This window comes from Zea mays, chromosome 5 (assembly GCF_902167145.1).
Source record: "Zea mays cultivar B73 chromosome 5, Zm-B73-REFERENCE-NAM-5.0, whole genome shotgun sequence".
NCBI classification, from domain to species: domain Eukaryota; kingdom Viridiplantae; phylum Streptophyta; class Magnoliopsida; order Poales; family Poaceae; genus Zea; species Zea mays.
This window is the reverse complement of record NC_050100.1, coordinates 129,299,420-129,322,034: the sequence shown is the minus strand read 5'-3', so window position 1 is coordinate 129,322,034 and position 22,615 is coordinate 129,299,420. Positions and strand designations below refer to the sequence as shown.

At 51.4% G+C, this 22,615-nt stretch overlaps 1 pseudogene; it reads left to right on the top strand.

Moving 5' to 3' along the window:
• The first annotated feature begins 625 nt into the window (after nucleotides 1-625).
• On the top strand, nucleotides 626-21,922 carry LOC103628446 (tubulin beta-3 chain-like; annotated as a pseudogene).
• The last annotated feature ends 693 nt before the right edge of the window (nucleotides 21,923-22,615 follow it).

Sequence of the window (22,615 nt, the reverse complement as noted above, 5' to 3'; positions counted from 1 at the left end):
GTTAAACCCATTAGTTTGTGGCCTCTACTATTCATTGCATGTGATCAACACTAGTTAAAAGTGGGTAATTAGAGCCAAGAACACCTAAATAACTTGTGCATCATGTTGGATCTTACTTTGTGTGCATTTTGTGATGATATAAAAATATTGTAAACAAAAAAAATATTATTAATTATGTTAATACCCCAATGGGAAGTTAAATCCTAAAAGAAATTCTAGAGTTTGGAAAAGAAATTCTAGAAGTGAAACCAAAAAGAGAAAAGATATAAAAATAATATAAATAATAATATATCTTCAAAGTAGTACTGCTTATGGCACAATATCATCTGAGAATATTTGGTCACAAGAGTTTGAATTAAATTTGAACACAACTTGAATTTGAAAAGAGAGAGAAAAGAAAAAAAAGACTAAAACCTAATTGGGCTCGCTTCCACGACTTTCGGCCCACTACCTAGCACCATCCGCGCAGCCCACCCCTGTCCGTGCGCCGACAGCTGGGGCCGGGGCGCCAGCCAGCTTGCCCACTCCCTTCACACCGACGTGTGGTCCCCACTTGGCAGCCGCTTTTCCCCGCGCCCACGTCGGACCAAGTCTGCGCTACACCGGGGGATTTGCGGCTGACAACATGGGCCCGTTGGTCATTGTCTCGGCGTCTTCTGTTCCGCCCCTTCCGCCGCTACGGGCTCACCGGTCGCGCCCTGCCGCCGAAATCCGTGGAGACCGCTGCAACAAATTTGTGGATCCTGATTCACCTAGGCCATATGACCTGTCGCCTACCCGTGACCTGGAGACCGTCGTGCATTAGCGCAAAAAAAGAGAAAGGGTTATACCTGCGGAGCGAGAGAAGAGAGAGAGAGAGATCGGTCGCTGGCCAAATTCACCATACCGCCACCACCATTTCTGCGTTGCTAGCTCCAGGTGCTCCGCTGGATTAGTGGGAAGGTGCTCGCGTCCGGGGCTGGTAGGATTGTGCACTGGCATCGGCGAATTTCTCACCGGCGCGACGCAATCGCTGCGGACCCGCTCTTCGCCGCATGCCGTTATCGCTACGTAGACCTCCGGTAAAAATCCCTCCCTACTGTATTTCGTATTATTCCGCTGCGATTTAGGGAGTTGGTTAGGTTAATGGGAACCGGAGTACCAGAATCGTGTCGACGGTGTCCCTCGCCACTGTTGCTGTGTGTTCCGCCGCCGTGCGCTCTGTGCGGGGGGAAGAGCGCTGGGATCTCTCGGGCTAAGCATTTGGGCCGTTGATCCACTCAGCAACGGCCATGATGGTGGGGGGACTATCTGATAGTAGGAGATAGAATCTGAGCCGCTGGCCTTACTATCAATGGTTAGATCGCTTGAGTAGTTCGTGGAGGCATCTGCGTCGTTGGATGACGATCTCGCGGCACAGAACGCGTACCGTTTCGTTTAGAAAGAAATCTAATCCTAGCCCTCGATTCTGGATCCTGCGGCTGATATCCCACTGTACCCCTTCGCCCAGGCCTTTTTGCACATGAGCCCCTCCGTTATTAAGTTATCAACCCGCTGTCTACAGAGTATGTCGTCTGAGTCGTAGTACAATTTGCGCAGGGACCCCTATGCTTCGCAATTATTGAGGCCTAGTCCAGAGTATTATAAAATCCGAGAAATTGAATTATAAAAGGATTTTTAATGTGAAAATATATGCTAGAACTTTGATAATTCATAGAAAATTCATATGAGCTCCAAATTACTCCATTTCAGTTTCTAAAATTTTGTAATTTTATTCTCTACCACTTAGAGTCTCTGTTTTATCATGAAAACAATAAGAAATTTAATCTCTCACTTAATCCTATTTTAAGCACATAAAACCTTTAAGAATTCATATCTTAAAATCTATAACTCCAAAAATTATGATTCCAGTTCCTGTGATCTTATTTTAATGTCTAGTTTATTACTGTATATTATATTTGCATGTTTGATGTGATGTTAATTTATGCTATGCTATGTATGTATTGTGTTGATGCGAGTAGACGAGCAAGCCACTGTGGAATCTGAGGTTCAACAAGTAGAGATAGCTGAGCAGGAGCTCGTTGAAGGCAAGTTGTGTCCTTGATCACTTCTTTTACCCATTCATGTTCTTATTATTCATAATGATCTGCATAGGATAATTTTGCTGGGACCCAATAGGATACCCTAGATTTTGACTATCTTTATACCTTGATTCACCACTGGTTTTACTACTAAGGTTTTGGGTAGTACATGCTATTGCTTTATATGGTTTTGGGTATAGAGGTATTCACTACTCGTGATTACACTTGTTATTATTTGTTCATTATTCTATGTTCATGATAAGATCATTATGTTAATGGGAACATGGAGAACCACCCGGGAAAACAGTGCTACCACAAGGGTTTAATGGGACGCCCTTGGCTGATTAACTAGGAAAGCTAGTGGAGGGCTACCTTACCCGAAAGGGGCAAGGGCAGTAGGGGAGTGGTCAGTGTAGGGAGGTCCTTGGGTTGATTTTGCTGCGATGGCGGTCAGACAAGAACCCTGCACTGGAGCTTCCTATAAACTGTAGCGGGTAGTCTGAAGCTAGTGGAACTTTGTAAAGGCCTCGTAGTGGTACCCTGCCTCGCTTCCTTGGTAGAGGTGTATGGGGTCTGATCAACTCCGTGGCAAATGGGTAACACGACTTGTGGGTAAAGATGCGCAACCTCTGCAGAGTGTAAAACTGGTATACTAGCCGTGCTCACGGTCATGAGCGGCTCGGACACTCACATGATTAAATTATGGAACTTAAACTCAATCTGTCATTTCATTGCATCTAGGATTATTTCATTATTACTTTTATTTATTATTTCTAAGGGTTGGTATTTACTTGTACTTAGTAATTGCTAATAAAATTTTGACCAACTTAAAAGCAATGCTCAGCTTCAGCCTTTATTTCATTGATCAGCCTTACACTTCATGAACTCCCACCTTTGGTGAGTTCATGCCACATTATTCCCCACAACTTGTTGAGCGATGAACGTATGTGAGCTCACTCTTGCTGTCTCACACCCCCCACAGGAGAAGAACAGGTGGTTCAGGAGGAGCCACAAGGCGAGGAGTATGATCTGATCTAGGTGGCGTTTCTCAGTTGACATTGGCGCCGACGATCCTTAGTTCGTTTTATAATTATTATTTTATTTTGTAATAAGTCTTCCGCTATGTAATAAATACTCTGATGTTTTACGACATTTATCTCTATACACTCTGTTATTGTATATGTGTTACTGTCTTTTTACGGATATAGGTGTTACTGTCTTTAGAAGAAGTGATGCTTCAGAAGCATTTAAGGGAGTGTTAGAGGGTCAGTGTTGGGGCGAAGGCAAAGACGCCACCCTTCGCTCGAGGCCTTCGCTGCAGCCGCTGGTCCGACAGAGACAAAGCGGGCAGGGACACCCTTCGCAGGACTCGGCACTTTGACGAAGGCCTGCGGCGACGTCCTACCACGGCGCGTCCTCGTTCAGTCCCAAGGCCCACGTGCGATCTGGCCCATTGTAACGGGCCCCGCGTGGCCGCCTCTGTATTACGGGCCTAACTTGTAAAGGAATACTTGTAATTACGGTCTGTAACCCTGCTTTATGGGAATATTCTGGGGATAAAATAGGTGTCTGAGGGCACATGCGTCCTTAACACAGGACGCTGGGCACTCAGATACCTATAAATACCCCCGCACAGTGCCCGTGAGAGGCTAGATCAACAGAGCTATTGCCCCCGTGCACGTAACCCTGTTGTCACCACTGTTCACCCTTGTTGGCCTTCTTGCTGCTGAGAGCGAGTTCCAACATTTGGCGCCCACCGTTCGTGCTACGACAAAACCACCCGCGATGGCACCCAAGAGAGCTAACCCCAAGGCTGACGAGGCTGCGAAGGCAGCACTGCTGGCCGCAAGAAAGGGCAAGGCCCTCATCCTCACCCAATCCACCCACCAAGAGCCCACTGAAGACAATGTTCCCCACACCGGCGAAGACGACACCTTCCGCACCCGCGGAACCGAAGGACAGTCACAGCTGCCCCCAGGCTTCGCCCCACTGGAAGGCGCGGACCTCACCGAGGACGGCGAGGTCCTCAGCGTCTCAACAGAAGAACAGCTGCAGCTGCGCGCCCTGCGCCTCAGGAACCGCAATCTCCAGAGGCAGAAAGAGATACTGGAGGCCAAGCGCCAGCGTGTGTCCGCATTAGCCAAAGTGCGGCAAATGATACGCGACGAGGAGCAGAAAGCCCAAGACCTCGAGCGCGAGATCGCGCTGATGCAGCGCGAAGGCCACCTCGGTCTACAGCAAGAGCCACCCCTACAACAGCGCACACAACCGGAGGACACGCGCAAAGGCCACCTCGGCCGGCAGCATGGCCCACCCCTGCAACACCGGGCGCAGCCGGAGAACCCGCGTTTCCCCCAGCATGACTACGTCTCCCAGCACGGCGCGCCATTCCAAGGGGTCAACTACCTCGACGAGCGAAGTCCCCTGGCGCCACACCTACAAGTGACGCCTTGGCCGGCTAACTTTCGAGCGGGGGCATACCCCAAGTACAACGGCAGCACCGACCCGGCGCAGTACATCATGAGTTATCAGGTCGCCGTTGCATCAGCCGGAGGAGACGACGCCACAATGGCGAAATCTTTCATCATCGCACTAGAGGGCCCAGCACTCACCTGGTTCACCAGATTGCCTCCGCTGTCCATTGATTCGTGGAGAAGTCTCAGGGACAAGTTCCTCCTCAACTTCCAAGGCTACCGTCCAGACACCGACGCTTTGGCCGAGCTCTCGCTTTGCAAACAGCTGGAAAAAGAGACTCTGCGTGAGTATTACCGCAAGTTCTTAACACTCAAGTCACAGCTGCCCTCTGTCGACGATCAGATCGCTATCCACTATGCCATCAATGGCCTTCGGGCTGGCGTCCTCTACAGCCATTGTATCAGAGATCCACCAAAGAGCTTGCAGGAGCTATATCAGCTCTTCGAAAAATATGCCAAATCCGAAGAGCTCCACCAGCGCAAGGTTGAGTCACAGCGGAAGCCCAAAGATGCCCCGCAGTCCAGCCGCACCTGGACGAGGACTCCGCAACCAGACTCCGGCCGAGATGGCCGCAGTCAACAGCAAGTGCACAACATCATCAACCAACAGCCTGCTGCTGATCCCCCTCGCCGCCAGGAATATCCCCCTCAGGGCCGCGGAAACGGAACTCGCGGCAGGGGTCGAGGGCGGGCGCAACAGCCGCCGCGCCGATTCTATTGCCTTTTCCACGGCGAAGACTGCGCCCACCAGACCAAAGACTGCCCCGAGACGAAGGCCACCAGAGACAGAATGGCGCGGGCGCAGCCAGCCGACAATCCCAGAATTGTCGCGCATAACTACCAGCCACCCCCTCCACCATATATTCACGCTCCCGCTCCGCATCCACCGCACCACGCTTACCAACACCATCAGGAAGTACAAATCGTACCTCCTCCACCCCCACCACCACACCAGCAACATCAGAACATCCCCCATGCCCCAAAGCAGGAAGACTTCGCCGATCAACCATATCGCGGAGTCATTCACATGACAACAGGGGGGTCTAGCACTGACTTCGACACCAAGCGGCAGAAGCGGGACCACTACCGCAGCATCAACCATGTCGCCGTCACTGGCCCAGTCGTGCAGACGAAGTGGTCTCACATACCGCTAACCTTCGACGCACGAGACGTCGACCTGCGCAGCGCCCCCCACATCGACGCTATGGTCATCAATTGCAGCGTGGCAGGCTGGGACTTACACAAAGTCCTAGTCGACAACGGCAGTCAGGCGGACATCATCTTCCTCCACGCCTTCGACCGCATGGGTATAAGCCACAGCTTGCTGAAGCCTTCGGACAACCCGTTGTATGGTTTCGGCGGCAAGGGCACCTTTCCAGTTGGCAAGATAGAGTTGCCCCTCTCCTTCGGTGTAGCGCCCAATGCCCGAAGTGAGCAAGTAACCTTCGACATTGTCGACATGGTATATCCATACAACGCCATCATGGGCCGGGGCTCCATCAACAAGTTCGAAGCTGCCATCCACGGGTTGTACCTATGTATGAAGATACCAGGCCCGCTAGGCGCCATCACAGTCTACGGCAACCAGCAGACGGCGCGCAACATTGAGCGGGACTTCGTGCCCGGTCAGAGAAACGTACACTGTCTCTCGACCCAGCGCGAGGTCCCTGCGCCGGCCAGCCCAACCGACAAGCAGCACGACAAGGCGCAGTTGCAGTGCCAAGACGGGACCAAGACTGTCCCCCTCGATCAGGCCACTCCCAAGCAGACAGTAACCATCAGCGAAGACCTCACCTCACTTGAAGAAGAGAAACTTCTCTGCTGCCTGGCCAAGAATAAAGATGTCTTCGCCTGGTCCGCCCTCGATCTGGTCGGAGTCAGCCGAGCCATAATTGAGCACAGCTTGGGCATTGACCCTTCGGTGCGACCCAAAAAGCAGAAGCTTCGCAAAATGTCAGACGAAAAGACAGAGGCCGCCAAGGCGGAGGTGCATCGCCTCCTGGAGGCTAAATTCATCGAGCCAGTGGCCTACCCCACGTGGCTCTCCAATGTCATGATGGTGCAGAAAAAAAGCGGAAAATGGCGCATGTGCATAGACTTCACCAGTCTCAATAAGGCCTGCCCAAAGGACAATTTCCCGTTGCCGCGGATCGACAAAATAGTCGATAGCGCGGCCGGATGCGAGGTCATGTCCCTCCTCGACTGCTTCTCCGGCTATCACCAGATATACATGAAGGAGGAAGACAAGGCTAGCACCAGCTTTATAACACCCTTCGGCACTTATTGCTTTGTCAGAATGCCGGAGGGTCTCAAGAATGCCGGATCCACCTTTTCCAGACTCACCAAAACAGTGCTCGAGGGGCAGGTCGGCAGAAACATATTCACATATGTGGACGACATCGTCGTCGCCAGCAAGAATAAGAAGGACCATCTCGCCGACCTAGCAGAGACATTCGCGAACATGCGAGATGCACGACTCCGCCTAAACCCGGAAAAGTGCGTTTTCGGTGTTCGCCAGGGCAAGATATTGGGCTACCTGGTGTCCCGCCGCGGCATCGAGGCCAACCCAACCAAGATCCAGGCCATCGTCGATATGTCGCCTCCGCAGTCTGCCAGGGACGTCCAGCGCCTGACAGGCAGGATGGCAGCTCTCAACAGATTCATCTCCAGGTCCGCCGAGCGAAGTCTCCCCTTCCTCAAAACACTCCGCGGAGCGAAGGACTTCGCTTGGGGACCGGAGCAAGCAGCGGCCTTCGCCTCACTAAAACAGTACCTGTCGGAGCTGGCCATCCTCACGAGCCCCGACTCCTCGCTCCCCTTATTGCTCTATGTCGCGGCTTCGCCGCACGCAGTCAGCGCGGCACTGGTACAGGAGCAGACAGTCGAGGGCACAGTCAGACAGTGCCCTGTCTACTATGTCTTCGAAGTCCTGACACCGTCCAAATGCAACATGACAGAGCTGGAGAAGATAGCCTACGCAGTTGTTATGTCCTCGCGCAAGCTGCGTCATTATTTTGAAGCATTCAAGGTCCGAGTCACCTCAGACAGGGGGCTCGGCGAACTATTCAGGAACTCGGAGGCATCAGTGAGGATTGCCAAGTGGGCAGCCGAACTCTCCGGCTACCACATCTGCTTCGAGCCCAGAACAGCTATCAAGTCGCAAGTCCTGGCAGACTTCGTCGTCGACTGGACTGGGCCAGTAACGCAACCGGACCCATCCACAGAAAAGGTCTGGACCATCCATTGCGACGGTGCATGGTGCCATGCGGGGGCAGGCGTCGCTGCAGTTGTCACCTCGCCAGCCGGAGTCAAACACAGATATGCAGCACGCCTCAGCTTCGCTCTGGAATCCGACAAATGCACAAACAACATAGCAGAGTATGAAGCAGTCATCCTCGGCCTCCGCAAGCTAAGGGCCCTCGGAGTCACCACATGTATCATCAAAACAGACTCCAAGATAGTTGCCGGTCAGGTCGAGAAGGACTATGCAGCAAAAGACCCCGCCCTCATGCAATACCTCGCGGCTATCCGAAGTCTCGAGAGACAATTCAAGGGATTCACCCTGCAGCATGTGGATAGGGCCAAAAACGAGGAGGCCGATGCCTTAGCCAAGGCCGCCGCCAGGGGCGAGCCCCTGCCCTCCGACGTGTTTTTCCACACCATCGGCACCCCAGCTGTCCGGAGCCCCGAAGGGCTCCAGATAACTAATGATAGCGAAGGCCACCGTATAGTCAACCTAATCATGACAGAAGACTGGAGGGCACCAATAACCCTGTTCCTGCAGGGATACTATCATCCAGCCGACGTCAGTGAGGCAAAGCGCCTCAGACACCGAAGCCGGGACTTCGCTCTGATCGAGGGCCAACTGTACAAAAAAGGGGTCAGTCTGCCAATGCTCAAATGCGTCACCGAAACCGAAGGCATGCAGATCCTACGCGAAGTCCACAGCGGCACGTGCGGCTCGCACGCAGGGCCAAGGGCCCTGGCTGCCAAGGTGATCCGTCAAGGGTTTTACTGGCCCGCAATGATCTGCGCCGCAAATCGGGTCACGAGGTCCTGCGAAGCCTGCCAGAAGTTCTCCCCTCGGTCAGGCAACCCCTCGCAATATACAAAGCTGATTGCCCATACATGGCCTCTCCAGCGCTGGGGCCTGGACATCGTCGGGCCCCTGCCCACCGCTCAGGGGAACCTTAAGTTCGCCTTCGTGGCTGTCGAATACTTCACTAAATGGATTGAAGCGAGGGCTGTTTCCACAATCACATCAAAGACTGCCCAAAAATTCTTCTGGCAGAACATCGTTTGCCGCTTCGGAGTACCGTCCGAGCTAACAGTCGACAACGGCAAACAGTTCGACAGCCAAGATTTCAAGGATTTTTGTTTTTCCATCGGCACCAAGCTTGCCTTCGCTTCAGTCTATCATCCGCAGTCCAACGGGGTCGTGGAGCGCGCCAATGGGAAAATATTCACAGCTGTCAAAAAGATGCTCCTCGATGAAAGAAAAGGCAGGTGGACCGATTTATTACCAGAGGCAGTCTGGGCGCTAAACACAACCGAGTGCAGAGCGACCGGGTTCACTCCTTTCCGCCTTCTATACGGATCGGAGGCAATGACCCCGCAAGAAATAAAGCATGGGTCCCCGCGTACAGTTCCGTCAGCCGTCCCCGACGTGGATGAGCCAACTTCAAAAGATCTCATTGACGGAGACCGGGTCTTCGCCTTACAGGCCCTGAACAAATATCAGGCCCAGACCAAAGCATGGCGCGACCGTGCAGTCATCCCGAGGGAGTTCAGCGAGGGGGACCTCGTACTCATCCGAACAGCTCGGACGGAGTCCAAGGGCAAATTGGAGCCCAGGTGGGAGGGCCCCTTCATAGTCAAGTCAAAAGCTTCCCCCAGTGCTTACAGGCTCACAACGCCAAACGGCGAGGACCTAGAGCACTCCTGGAACGTCGACAACCTTCGCAAATTTCTTGTTTGACCCATTTAGGGCCGATTTCGCCCTTGTAATTCGCCGCAAACAATCTTGTACCGGCCCGCACTCTTTTCCTCCCGGGGGGTGAGGTTTTTAACGAGGCGGAGCCATGTAATATATGTGAGAAAAAATCCCCCGCAAAAGCATGTGTCGAAAAAAGACCGCAACAACGGTCTTCGGCATTCGACCAATTCGAAGTCACCGCGAGGCTAAGCGCTAGCCACCCTCGCGTGCGACCAATCCGCGCAGAAGTCGCCTAAGGGTGCAGCCGGACTTAGCACAACAAGTGCGCAAAAAACAAAGTCTATCGCGAAGACTATCCACGCAGAAGTCGCCTAAGGGTGCAGCCGGACTCAGCACAACAAGTGCGCAAAAAACGAAGTCTATCGCGAAGACTATCCGCGCAGAAGTCGCCTAAGGGTGCAGCCGGACTCAGCACAACAAGTGCGCAAAAAACGAAGTCTATCGCGAAGACTATCCGCGCAGAAGTCGCCTAAGGGTGCAGCCAGACTCAGCACAACAAGTGCGCAAAAAACGAAGTCTATCGCGAAGACTATCCGCGCAGAAGTCGCCTAAGGGTGCAGCCGGACTCAGCACAACAAGTGCGCAAAAAACGAAGTCTATCGCGAAGACTATCCGCGCAGAAGTCGCCTAAGGGTGCAGCCGGACTCAGCACAACAAGTGCGCAAAAAACGAAGTCTATCGCGAAGACTATCCGCGCAGAAGTCGCCTAAGGGTGCAGCCGGACTCGGCACAACAAGTGCGCAAAAATCCGAAGTCCATCGCGAAGACTATCCGCGCAGAAGTCGCCTAAAAGGTGCAGCCGGACCAAGCACAAACGCGCAAAAATCCGAAGTCTATCGCAGGAACCGCCTAAGGGCGCAGCCAGCACAGTATAACAAAAAGCAGAAACGACAGCAAGACCAATCAATCAATCACACCAGACAAAGTACACAGCGCCCTCGCAGGCACAGGCACGCGAGGGCACACAACTCCATTTTACAAGCCTTTACACATACACAAGCGAGGGCACCACGCCCTACATCGGCTCAACCTTAGGAATAATCCCCATCTCTCTATAATTAAATAACATTATCCTAAGCTCCTCACCCGCAAAAAGGCTTCGCAGCTCCCCTTCCCCTACACCCGAGGCGGCCGGCAAAGACAGCAGCTCCTGCCGGCCAGCCCTACTAACGCGAAGCCGAGCCCCTTCCTCCGCACTAATCCTACGCTTTGCAACCGCCCTTCGTCGTCGGTGCCCGGTGCTAGGACCGGGCACGCCTGGCGCGTCCGCAGCATGTGGTGCAGCCTCCGCCGCAGCCACGTCCAAGGCCGCAAAATAATCCAAGTCCTCCGACGACGACTCCTCAGTCCACTCAACCGAGCTCCCAGAGTCAGTAACATCAAAAAACTCAGAAACAGACCCACCACATTCATTTCCATCTTCCGCGGTCGAAGCCGCCAAAAACTCAGTGGTAGCGGTTGCGTGCGCAGGCCCAAAATCTTGAACCTGCGCAGCAACCAAAATTCAGTACAACATCCAAAAATCCCTCAACCCTAAACACCACCTATGCCACCTGCGAAGGCCCGGCCGCTGCGGGAGCCTCCGCCGCTGCCTCTGCTGGATCCTCAGCGCTCGGCACAGCAGCTGCGGGGGCATCTGGCGCGCCTTCGGCCACCTTTGGGGGAAGGTCTTCGCCGGCCGCGGCAGATGCAGGAGCGCCCGGTGCATCTTCCGCAGTCTCCGGGGTCGGTCCCGGGGCGACTCCAGTCGCGGCCTCCGCAGGGGTCGTCTCCGGCTCAGGCAGCACGCTGTTCAGCGCCCCGAAGTCGTCCACCCGCTCGCCGCGCTCCGCCTAAAACAAAACGCACAAAAACTCAGCAAACACACGCACAGACCGCATCCAGCACACGCCGGGCAAACGACAACGTTACCTGAGCTTTCGCAGCCTCGGCCCGCGTCCGGACCACCTCACGACCGCATGAACCCCACATCCGGTCATAGAGGGCCCCGGCGGATTCCTTCACCACGGGGTCTTCGACCTCAAAGATATCACGCCCAAAATCCTCATCCACCTGGTCGAGGGCCTCAAAGTGCCGGCAGCCTTCGCGAGAGAGCGCGTTCATCGCTGCCTCGCAGGTGACCAGGGAGGTGAACGCCATCAACCCCGCCAAGACAGTGGGGAGCTCCTGCAGTTCCTCCTGCACCCATTCCAGACAGCGAAGCCCGGCCTCTCGCTCCGGCACCTCGAAGTCACCCGTCCGCACACCCAGCTCGCGATATGAAGTCATGAGCTGCGTGCGCGTCCGTTCGGCCTCCGCTCGCATCGCGGCCTCGGCCCCCTCCGCGCGGCTCTCCTGGGCAGTAAGCCGCCGCTGCAGCTCTCCGGCGAGCTCCTTGGCGATATTGCCTTCCGCCCACGCCAGCCTGGCCTCCGCCTGCGCAGCCTGCTCTTTGGCGATGGCTTCGTTGGCCTCCCTCCTCTCCCCCGCCAGCTGGCGCCGGAGGTCAGCCTTCTCCTTCTCAAGGGCGGCCACCTTCTCCGCCAGTTTGCGGCACTTGCTGTCGGAGGCCGACTTCTCACGGACAGCGTCCGCATGTTGTGTCCGAAGTCTCTCGACCTCGGCAGACAACGCTGCCGTAAGGGCCCCCGACGCAGTGCGGCTGGTGAAGTCAGCCACCTGCAGAACACACGTAAGGTCGTTGTGTAAAAAAAAATGCATAGCTCGGCGGACCTGACTCAGCGCCTCCGTCGCTCGACTCAGCGCCTCCGTCGCTCTCTTCAGCCGACGGGTCGCCACGCCCGCCTCGTCTCTGACCAGCGCGAGGGCAGACACCTCGCCTCCGGCGCCAAGGGTCTCTCCCCCCGCCTTCGGCGCTGGCTCAGCCGTCGCGATCGCCGCGCCAGGCACAACTAGAGCAAGCGGGCCCTCGTCCGACCCTGCAACGCGTCAACAAATTAAAAAAAAGGGGTATATATATATTCATATAGACTTACCCCCAAGATAATCATCCACATCAATCTCGGTGCCGAAGTCGGCAACGCGTTTGCCAGGCGGCGGTAGCGATCGGGCCGCCTTCGCAGCCTCCGCCACCCCGCTGACAGACGGCACCACCTTCGACAGCTTGGGGCCTCCGGCGCCCACCGTCGTCTCCGGCGCCTTGCCAGGCGCGGAGGCGCCCACCTTCGTCGGCAGCGGCGGCTTGCCTCCGCCAGAGGCCTCAGCCTTCGCCGTTCCCCGATGCCTTTTCGGCCGGGCTTCGTGAACCCTCACAGTCGCCTGGCGTTTTCGCGCCGCGCCTTGGCGATCCTTGTCCATCACTGCCCACACAACATGACCGATATTTCGCCCATAAGGAAAAACTTTCCACCGATGAACCATACGAGATGTAAAACAGTCCTCCTCAGCCGCGCAGGGGATAGGAATGTTTTTAGGCCAACAACCCCCGGTAACCCTCAGCATCCGAGCCGAAGACTCCCGGAGCTCGGGCGAAGACATCCTCTCCCCCGGGGCCGCACACGTCCTCATTAAATCTCTAGCGAAACTATCAGACACCCCAAGTCTTCCCATCGCAGTACCTAATTTTCTCTTTTTCGAGGAGGCGGCGGCCACCATCGCAGGGTCGCCTCCAGTCTCCACCGCCGGCTTCTTCCCACGGCGGTCCGCTTCGTCTTGACCAGGGTAACCGTCGTACGGTAGTTGATTTAATTCGAAGACCCTGTTCAAACGTTCATTTGACCCGCGGATGTCAAAGCTGCGCTGGCCTTCCGTCCTCGGCACGTAACGCCCCACGAGCCGCACCGCCAAGCCCTCCGCATCACGCACAAAGGCGGCCGGGTCACGGTTTCGCAAATTCAGTGCGAAGGCAGGACTTCGCACCACCCTTCCTCCGTGAAAGGGCATCTGGCGAGGGCATACTTCGCCCAGCGCCCAGCCGTGCGCCAAGGGCCAGACCCCGTACGCCACGAACTCTTCAACTAAATCCCGACCGCTGCTCTGACCGGCGGCGCACCGAAGGGCCCCTTCGTCTGCATCCTCTTCTGCCACTTCATAAGGTGGATACGCAGAGTAATAGTGAGAGCACATTAAGGACACGGGGAGCCCTTCATGGCCTTCGACAGTAGCCTCAGCAACATAAAACCAAAATTCATTCCAATTGCCCCACTTGTTGCGGGCGCACGGGACCAACTCCACCACTGGCATTGTGGTCTTGCCGGTCTTCGGCGTGAATGTGCACGACCCGAACTGGGCAACTCCGTCCTCAACCATCCTTTTCTGCCAATGCAAACAATAATTCTTCGCAAAAACTTCAACTGACGGCTGTCCGCCGTACGAAGTCGTCGCCCAGACATACTTCGCCAGCGCCACTATGGCGTTCGGTGTCAGCTGATGTATTTGAACGCTGAATCTACCCAGGACTTCGCTGACAAAACGGTGCGCAGGCAAGCGGAGTCCGGCGACGAAGAACGCCTCAAAAACAACCAACTCGCCCTCCGGCTCGGGGACTTCCTCCGTCCCCGGAGCACGGGCGACCCCGCCGCCAAAGTAGCCCAACCGCTGCATATCTTCAATACGGGCTGACGTCATCCGTGACACACCAAATTCAACAGAGTCGCCGGCGCGCAACTCCTCCACCTCCACGTTACTCAACGTCTTCTCAGACGAGGCGGCGGCCGACGACGCGGCGTTGGCGGAGGAAGAAGAGGATGGCATTGCTACGTACCGTCGTCGGCGGCGGACGGTCTGCTTCACTCGAGCCAGAACGCCGGCGAGCTAAGGGAGCAGCGGAGGAAAAGGAGCAGCAAGACGGCGGGCGGCTAGGGTTTTACGGAGCGCGGAAGGCAGAGTTCAAAAAGCGCCGCCCCCGCCCCCTTTTATAGGCGGGGCGCGGCTCTTCGGGAAACCCGCAATCCGACAGGCCGCGACGCTTCGGGAAACCCGCAATCCAACAGTACGCCGTCCATCAACGGTCACATCAAAAACCCCTGCGGAACCACTTCGAGCGAGGGCAGCGTCTCCGCCATCTAGTGACGTCTTCGGCACCAGGTGACTTTGTCGAACTGGTCCCTCGGAGGGCAAATGTTGGGGCGAAGGCAAAGACGCCACCCTTCGCTCGAGGCCTTCGCTGCAGCCGCTGGTCCGACAGAGACAAAGCGGGCAGGGACACCCTTCGCAGGACTCGGCACTTTGACGAAGGCCTGCGGCGACGTCCTATCACGGCGCGTCCTCGTTCAGTCCCAAGGCCCACGTGCGATCTGGCCCATTGTAACGGGCCCCGCGTGGCCGCCTCTGTATTACGGGCCTAACTTGTAAAGGAATACTTGTAATTACGGTCTGTAACCCTGCTTTATGGGAATATTCTGGGGATAAAATAGGTGTCTGAGGGCACATGCGTCCTTAACACAGGACGCTGGGCACTCAGATACCTATAAATACCCCCGCACAGTGCCCGTGAGAGGCTAGATCAACAGAGCTATTGCCCCCGTGCACATAACCCTGTTGTCACCACCGTTCACCCTTGTTGGCCTTCTTGCTGCTGAGAGCGAGTTCCAACAGTCAGCTATACTTAGTAGATTTTGATAGAGCTGAACTCGACACTTGCTTAATCGCTAAGACTAACATGGGTTGGCTATGGCACCGCCGACTAGCACATGTTGGGATGAAGAATCTTCATAAGCTTCTAAAGGGAGAACACATTTTAGGACTAACCAATGTTCATTTTGAGAAAGACAGGGTTTTTAGCGCATGTCAAGTAGGAAAGCAAGTTGGTGTTCACCATCCACACAAGAACATCATGACGACTGACAGGCCGCTTGAGCTACTCCACATGGACCTATTCGGCCCGATAGCTTACATAAGCATCGACGGGAGTAAGTGCTGTCTAGTTATTGTGGATGATTATTCTCGCTTAACTTGGGTATTCTTTTTACAGGAAAAATCTCAAACCCAAGAGACTTTAAAGGGATTCTTGAAACGGGCTCAAAATGAGTTTGACTTAAGGATCAAAAAGATTAGAAGCGACAACGGGACAGAGTTCAAGAACTCACAAATAGAAGGCTTCCTTGAGGATGAGGGCATCAAGCATGAGTTCTCTTCTCCCTACACGCCATAACAAAATGGTGTAGTGGAGAGGAAGAATAGAACTCTACTTGACATAGCGAGGACCATGCTTGATGAATACAAGACTTCGGATCGGTTTTGGGCCGAGGCGATCAACACTGCTTGCTACGCCATCAACCGGTTATATCTTCACCGAATCCTCAAGAAGACATCTTATGAACTCCTCACCGGTAAAAAGCCCAATGTTTCATATTTTAGAGTCTTTGGTAGCAAATGCTTTATTCTTGTTAAAAGAGGTAGAAAATCTAAATTTGCTCCTAAGGCTGTAGAAGGCTTTTTACTTGGTTATGACTCAAACACAAGGGCATATAGAGTCTTTAACAAGTCCACTGGACTAGTTGAAGTTTCTTGTGACATTGTGTTTGATGAGACTAACGGCTCTCAAGTAGAGTAAGTTGATCTTGATGAGCTAGATGATGAAGAGGCTCCGTGCGTCGCACTAAGGAACATGTCCATTGGGGATGTGTGTCCTAAGGAATCCGAAGAGCCTCCACAAGCACAAGATCAACCATCTTCCTCCATGCAAGAATCTCCACCAACTCAAGATGAGGATCAAGCTCAAGATGATGAAGATGAAGATCAAGAGGAGCCACCTCAAGAGGAGGACAATAATCAAGGGGGAGATGCTAATGAAGACAAGGAAGATGATGAGGGTCCAAGACCGCCACACCCAAGAGTCCACCAAGCAATACAACGAGATCACCCCGTGAACTCCATCCTCGGCGATATTCATAAAGGGGTAACCACTCGATCTCGTGTTGCTCATTTTTGTGAACATTACTCCTTTGTGTCTTCTATTGAGCCATACAGGGTAGAAGACGCATTAAGGGATTCGGACTGGGTGTTGGCAATGCAAGAGGAGCTCAACAACTTCACGAGGAATGAGGTATGTCATCTTGTTCCACGTCCTAACCAAAATGTTGTAGGAACCAAGTGGGTCTTCCGCAACAAGCAAGATGAGCATGGTGTGATGACAAGGAACAAAGCCCAACTTGTGGCCAAAGGATATTCACAAGTCGAAGGTTTGGATTTCGGTGAAACCTATGCACCCGTAGCTAGGCTTGAGTCAATTCGCATTTTACTTGCCTATGCTACTTACCATGGCTTTAAGCTTTATCAAATGGATGTGAAAAGTTCCTTCCTCAATGAACCAATCAAGGAGGAGGTCTATGTTGAGCAACCTCCCGGCTTTGAAGATAGTGAGTACCCTAACCATGTCTATAAACTCTCTAAGGCGCTTTATGGGCTCAAGCAAGCCCCAAGAGCATGGTATGAATGCCTAAGAGAGTTTCTTATCGCTAATGGCTTCAAAGTTGGAAAAGTCGATCCTACTCTATTCACTAAAACAATTGCAAATGATTTGTTTGTATGCCAAATTTATGTTGATGATATCATATTTGGGTCTACTAACAAATCTACTTGTGAAGAGTTTAGTAGGATCATGATTCAAAAATTCGAGATGTCTATGATGGGGGAGTTGAAGTATTTCTTAGGATTTCAAGTGAAGCAACTCCAAGAGGGCACCTTCATTAGCCAAACGAAGTATATTCAAGACATACTCACCAAGTTTGGGATGAAGGATGCCAAGCCCATCAAGACACCCATGGGAACAAATGGGCATCTCGACCTCGACACGGGAGGTAAATCCGTAGATCAAAAGGTATACCGGTCGATGATAGGTTCTTTACTCTATTTATGTGCATCTCGACCGGATATTATGCTTTTCGTATGCATGTGTGCAAGATTCCAAGCCGATCCTAAGGAAGTTCACCTTAGGGCCGTGAAACGAATCTTGAGATATTTAGTTTATACTCCTAAGTTTAGCCTTTGGTACCCCAAGGGATCCACTTTTGATTTAACTGGTTATTCTGATGCTGATTGGGCAGGGTGTAAGATTGATAGAAAGAGCACATCAGGGACTTGCCAGTTCTTGGGAAGATCTCTGGTGTCTTGGGCTTCTAATAAACAAAATCATGTAGCTCTTTCTACCGTCGAAGCCGAGTATATTGCCGCAGGCCATTGTTGCGCGCAATTGCTTTGGATGAGGCAAACCCTTAGGGATTATGGTTACAAATTAACCAAAGTTCCTCTTCTATGTGATAATGAGAGTGCAATCCGCATGGCGGATAATCCCGTTGAGCACAGCCGCACTAAACACATAGCCATTCGGTATCACTTTTTGAGGGATCACCAACAAAGGGGGGATATCGAGATTGCTTATATCAACACTAAAGAACAATTAGCCGATATCTTTACCAAGCCACTAGATGAGAAAACATTTACCAAACTTAGGCATGAGCTAAATATTCTTGATTCTAGGAATTTTGATTGATATTTTGCACACATAGCTCATTTCTATAATTTTGATCATCTCTCTTTCATGTGCTATGACTAATGTGTTTTCAAGTGAATATTATGCTAAGTCATAGATTGAAAAGGGAAATGGAGTCTTCGGCAAAGACAAGGCTTCCACTCCACTCCATCGATTATTCATCCTTCGCCGTCACTCCGCGCCGCTCTCCAATTTGGTATAATCTTCACTCCTATATTATTTACCAAAGGGGGAGAAAGTTTGAAAAAGGGCATATATTTCAATCACCAGTATCCGTTTTTGGCGATTCATGCCAAAGGGGGAGAAAGTATTAGCCCAACGCAAAAGGACCGCACCACCACCAATTTCAAAAATGTAGTCTTTCAAATTTGAGTTAAGAAAAGATTTTTCAATTGGTATCTTATTTTTTATATAATTTTAAATTGGTATACCCTCTTCAAAATTAATATCTAAAACCCTCTTGAACACTAAGATGAGGATTTCATTAAGGGGGAGTTTTTGTTTAGTCAAAGGAAAAGCATTTGAAACAGGGGGAGAAAATTTCATACCTTGAAAATGCTTCTCAAAATCTTATTCATATACCTTTGACTATTTGCAAAAGATTTTGAAAAAGAATTTCCAAAACATTGCAAAACAAAACAAGTGGTGCAAGCGTGGTCCAAAATTTTAAATAAGAAGAAAGCCATCCATGCATATCTAGTAGAAATAATTATTGGTTTCATTCCTAGAAACCTTTGCACTTACCTTATGCAAACTAGTTCAATTTTGCACTTTTATATTTGCTTTGTTTTGTGTTGGCATCAATCACCAAAAAGGGGGAGATTGAAAGGGAAATAGGTTTACACCTTTTCCTATATGAATTTTGGTGGTTGAATTGCCCAACACAAATTAATTGGACTAACTAGTTTGCTCTAGATTATGAGTTCTACAGGTGCCAAAGGTTCACAACAAACCAATAAAAAGACCAAGAAAGGGTTCAAATAAAAAGAGCAAAAGACTACCGAAGTGTGCTCTAGTCTGGCGCACCGGACTGTCCGGTGTGCCACCGGACAGTGTCCAGTGTACCAGGGAACCCAACTCCAAACTTGCCACCTTCGAGAATTCTGGGAGCCGCTCCGCTATAATTCACCAGACTGTCCGGTGTAGCACCAGACTGTCCGGTGCGCCAGCGGAGTAACGGCTACACAGCGCCAACGGTCGTCTGCAACGGAACAGTAAAAGTGAACAGTGCGCGCCTGCGTGCGTAGAAGTCAGGGCAGCGCCAGAAGGCGCACCGGATAGTGAATAGTGAATGTCCGGTGGCCTAGAAGTCAGAAGCTCCAACGGTCGAACCCTAACGGTCGGGTGACATGGCTGGCACACCGGACTGTCCGGTACGCCATACGACAGCAGCCTCCACCAACTGTCCTTTTGGTGGTTGGGGCTATAAATACCCCAACCATCCACCATTCATTGCATCCAAGTTTTCAGCCTTCAAACCTCATACAAGAGCTCTAGACTTCATTCAAAGACACAACCAAAGAGATCAAATCCTCTCCCAAGTCCGGAATCACTCCAACCAAATTAGTGACTAGAGAGAAAGACATTTGTGTTCATTTGAGCTCTTGCTCTTGGATTGCTTTTCTTCTTCCTTCTTTCTTGTGTTCATCTCACTTGTAATCAAAACAAGAGACACCAAGTTGTGGTGGTCCTTATAGTGGACTTAGTGTCCTATTTGATTGAAGAGAAAGGCTCACTTGGTCTAAGTGACCGTTTGAGACAGGGAAAGGGTTGAAAGAGACCCGGTCTTTGTGACCACCTCAACGGGGAATAGGTTTGCAAGAACCGAACCTCGGTAAAACAAATCATCGTGTCATCCGCTCTTATTTGCTTGTGATTTGTTTTCGCCCTCTCTTTTGGACTCACATTTAATTCTAACGCTAACCCGGCTTGTAGTGTGTGCTTAAGTTTGTAAATTTCAGATTTGCCTATTCACCCCCCTCTAGGCGACTTTCAGTTATATATTCTATTCACAAGCTCATTGAGAGTGTCGATGAGTGCATGGTGCTCCACAATGACACGCTCAAGCTTGCCACACCAACTTTTGGTGATCTCAACCACCTTATCTCTGCAACAATGAATGGTGTGGTGTGTTGCCTTCGTTTATCTGGTCAGCAGAATTCTTATTTTCAGCAGCCTACAATTAACCTGATTCCCTTCCCATATCTCCATTTCTTCATGGTGGGATTCACTTCACTGACCTCATGGGGCTCCCAGCAGTACCGTGCCCTCATTATGCCCGAGCTGACCCAGCAGATGTGGGACTCCAAGAACATTGTGTGTGCTGCTGACTCTCATCATGATCCCTATCTCACAACGTTTGCTATGTTCCGTGGAAGGATGAGCACCAAGGAAGTGGATGGGAAAATGTTGAAAGTGTAGAACAAGAACTCTTCATATATCGTGGAGTGGATCCCCAACAATGTGAAGTCACGTGTGTGAAAGGGAAATGTACCCTTGGGCCTTTTCTATTCTGTTTTGGTGATTAAATGCTCAACACATTGTGTTCGGACTAACATCATCTTGTATGAGCAATGAGTACATGTAGTTAAAGAAAATTGAGAAAAAAAGGCACTTTTAGGCTTGGAAGTGGGCATACCACAAATCTATATGGTACCAAGTGAAAAAAGTAAGCTCCAAACACTTACTCAATTGTTTTGGGTACTAATCATATTTGTCTAAGTGCTAGAGACTATATGAAGTCAAGTCAAAAAGAGCGAAAGAGAATAGGAATGAAAAAGAGCAAGTTGGACTGGTCTGTGTAGCACCAGACGGTCTGGTGCCACCCATTGGACAGTTTGGTGCACGGTCTGCCGAACAGGCCACTCTCGGGAAAATCAAGACTTTGTTGGCTATAAATCACCGGTTAGTCCATGCAGAGTGCCTGACAGTCCGGTGTGCCAGCCGACCAACGGATAGTTGACACGTCGGCCAGAGCCAACGGTCAACTGGTTCACCAAACAGTCCGTGCCACCCACCGGATGGTCCAGTGCCCCCTAGAAGCGAAAAACAACCAATCAAAATATATGTAGTCGTTGCACTATGCAGTGTCCGGTGCACCCGCGGACAAAAGGCAACCAGAGCCTTCTAAACAGAGCTCCCATGGCTCCTAGGTTCCTTGGGACTATAAAAGGACCCCCTAGGCACCATGGAGCACTACACAAGCATTCTTTGAGCATACTACAATTCCAAGACTATGTGACCACGTTGTTGTTTCATTAGATAGAGGTTTGAGTGCATTCTTGAGCTGTGACTCCGCTGTTTTGTTTCTTGCGCTCCTTTCTTGACTCGTGTGTGTGTTGTTGTTGCGGATTGAGTTCTTGTGTGTGTTTCTACTCCCTCCTTACTCTTGTGCTTTGATTAAGATCATTCGTGTAAGGCGTGAGATACTCCAACTTGTGGAGATTCCTCAAAAAGGGATTTGATATAAGGAAGAACAACATGGTACTCAAGTTTGATCTTTGGATCACTTGAGAAGGGTTGAGTGCAACCCTTGACCGAAGGAGGTCACCACAACGTGGAGTAGGCATTGGTCGAACCACGTGATAAAATCGTCGTGTCTCTTGTGCATTTTCCTTATTGCGATTGTTGTCTTCCAAGAGTTCTCATATTTCACTTGCATTGTTGTTCCTAAGTTTAATACACACATACAAGGAACAATCAAGTGAAGAGTTCTCTTCTCCTCTCCACCTCTACTCATAACAACTTAGTTTTAGTTTTCACTAACACTCATCATAAACCAAGTTTGTCTTGTTTAGAGTTGATTTTTTGCAAGATCACCTATTCACCCCCCCCTCTAGATGCTCTTAGTGTGTGCGATATTCCAACCATTAGCCTGAAGATGTCCTTCACAATCATCAACAACTTGACCTCCATTCAGGAGATGTTCTATCGCACCGACGAGTAGTTCACTGCATGTTAAGGAGGATTGTCTTCTTGCTCCCATGCACCAGGTTTGAGGAGCTCACTATGACCTGCTCAGGAAGTGCATGGAGCATGTTGAGAAATGTCCAAGAGATACAAAGATGGACAAGAGTAGCGTCCATGAGGTGGTCCTTATTAGCAGCCCCACTAGGATCCCCAAGGTCCAGTAGTTGCTCCAGGACTTCATCAACGGCCAGGAGCTGTGCGAGAACATCGACCTTGATGAGATGGAGTTCACGGAGGTAGAGAGTAACATGAATTGTGCATGTTTGCTTGACGAAGATCATGCGATTCTTTGGGCAACTCCAAGACTACTCTTTTAGTATCATGTGGTGTGTGTGCCTAGTTTTCTAATGCCCTTGTTTGGGGACAAGCAACATTTGGCGAGGGGGAGCGTCTAGACTGAAGATGTTACTGTCTGAACTCTGAAGAAGGTGTTTAGTGTGCAGGCTTTCAGACGAGTACGGTGGCTGGGAAATGGTAGGATTTAAAGATAGGCGTGTGTGGTGTTGGGCCGAATTGAGAATGAATTGGGCCAACCTTTTGTAGCAGCTATAAGTACGATTTTCCTGTGAATGGAGAAAGGCTGACAAAACTAGCAACAAAAACATGAATTGTGTTTGCGTGTGTGCATTCTTCTTCGGCGTCGTTATTCGCCGTCGCGCTCGTTTCGTGCTCACGCCCCGGAGTC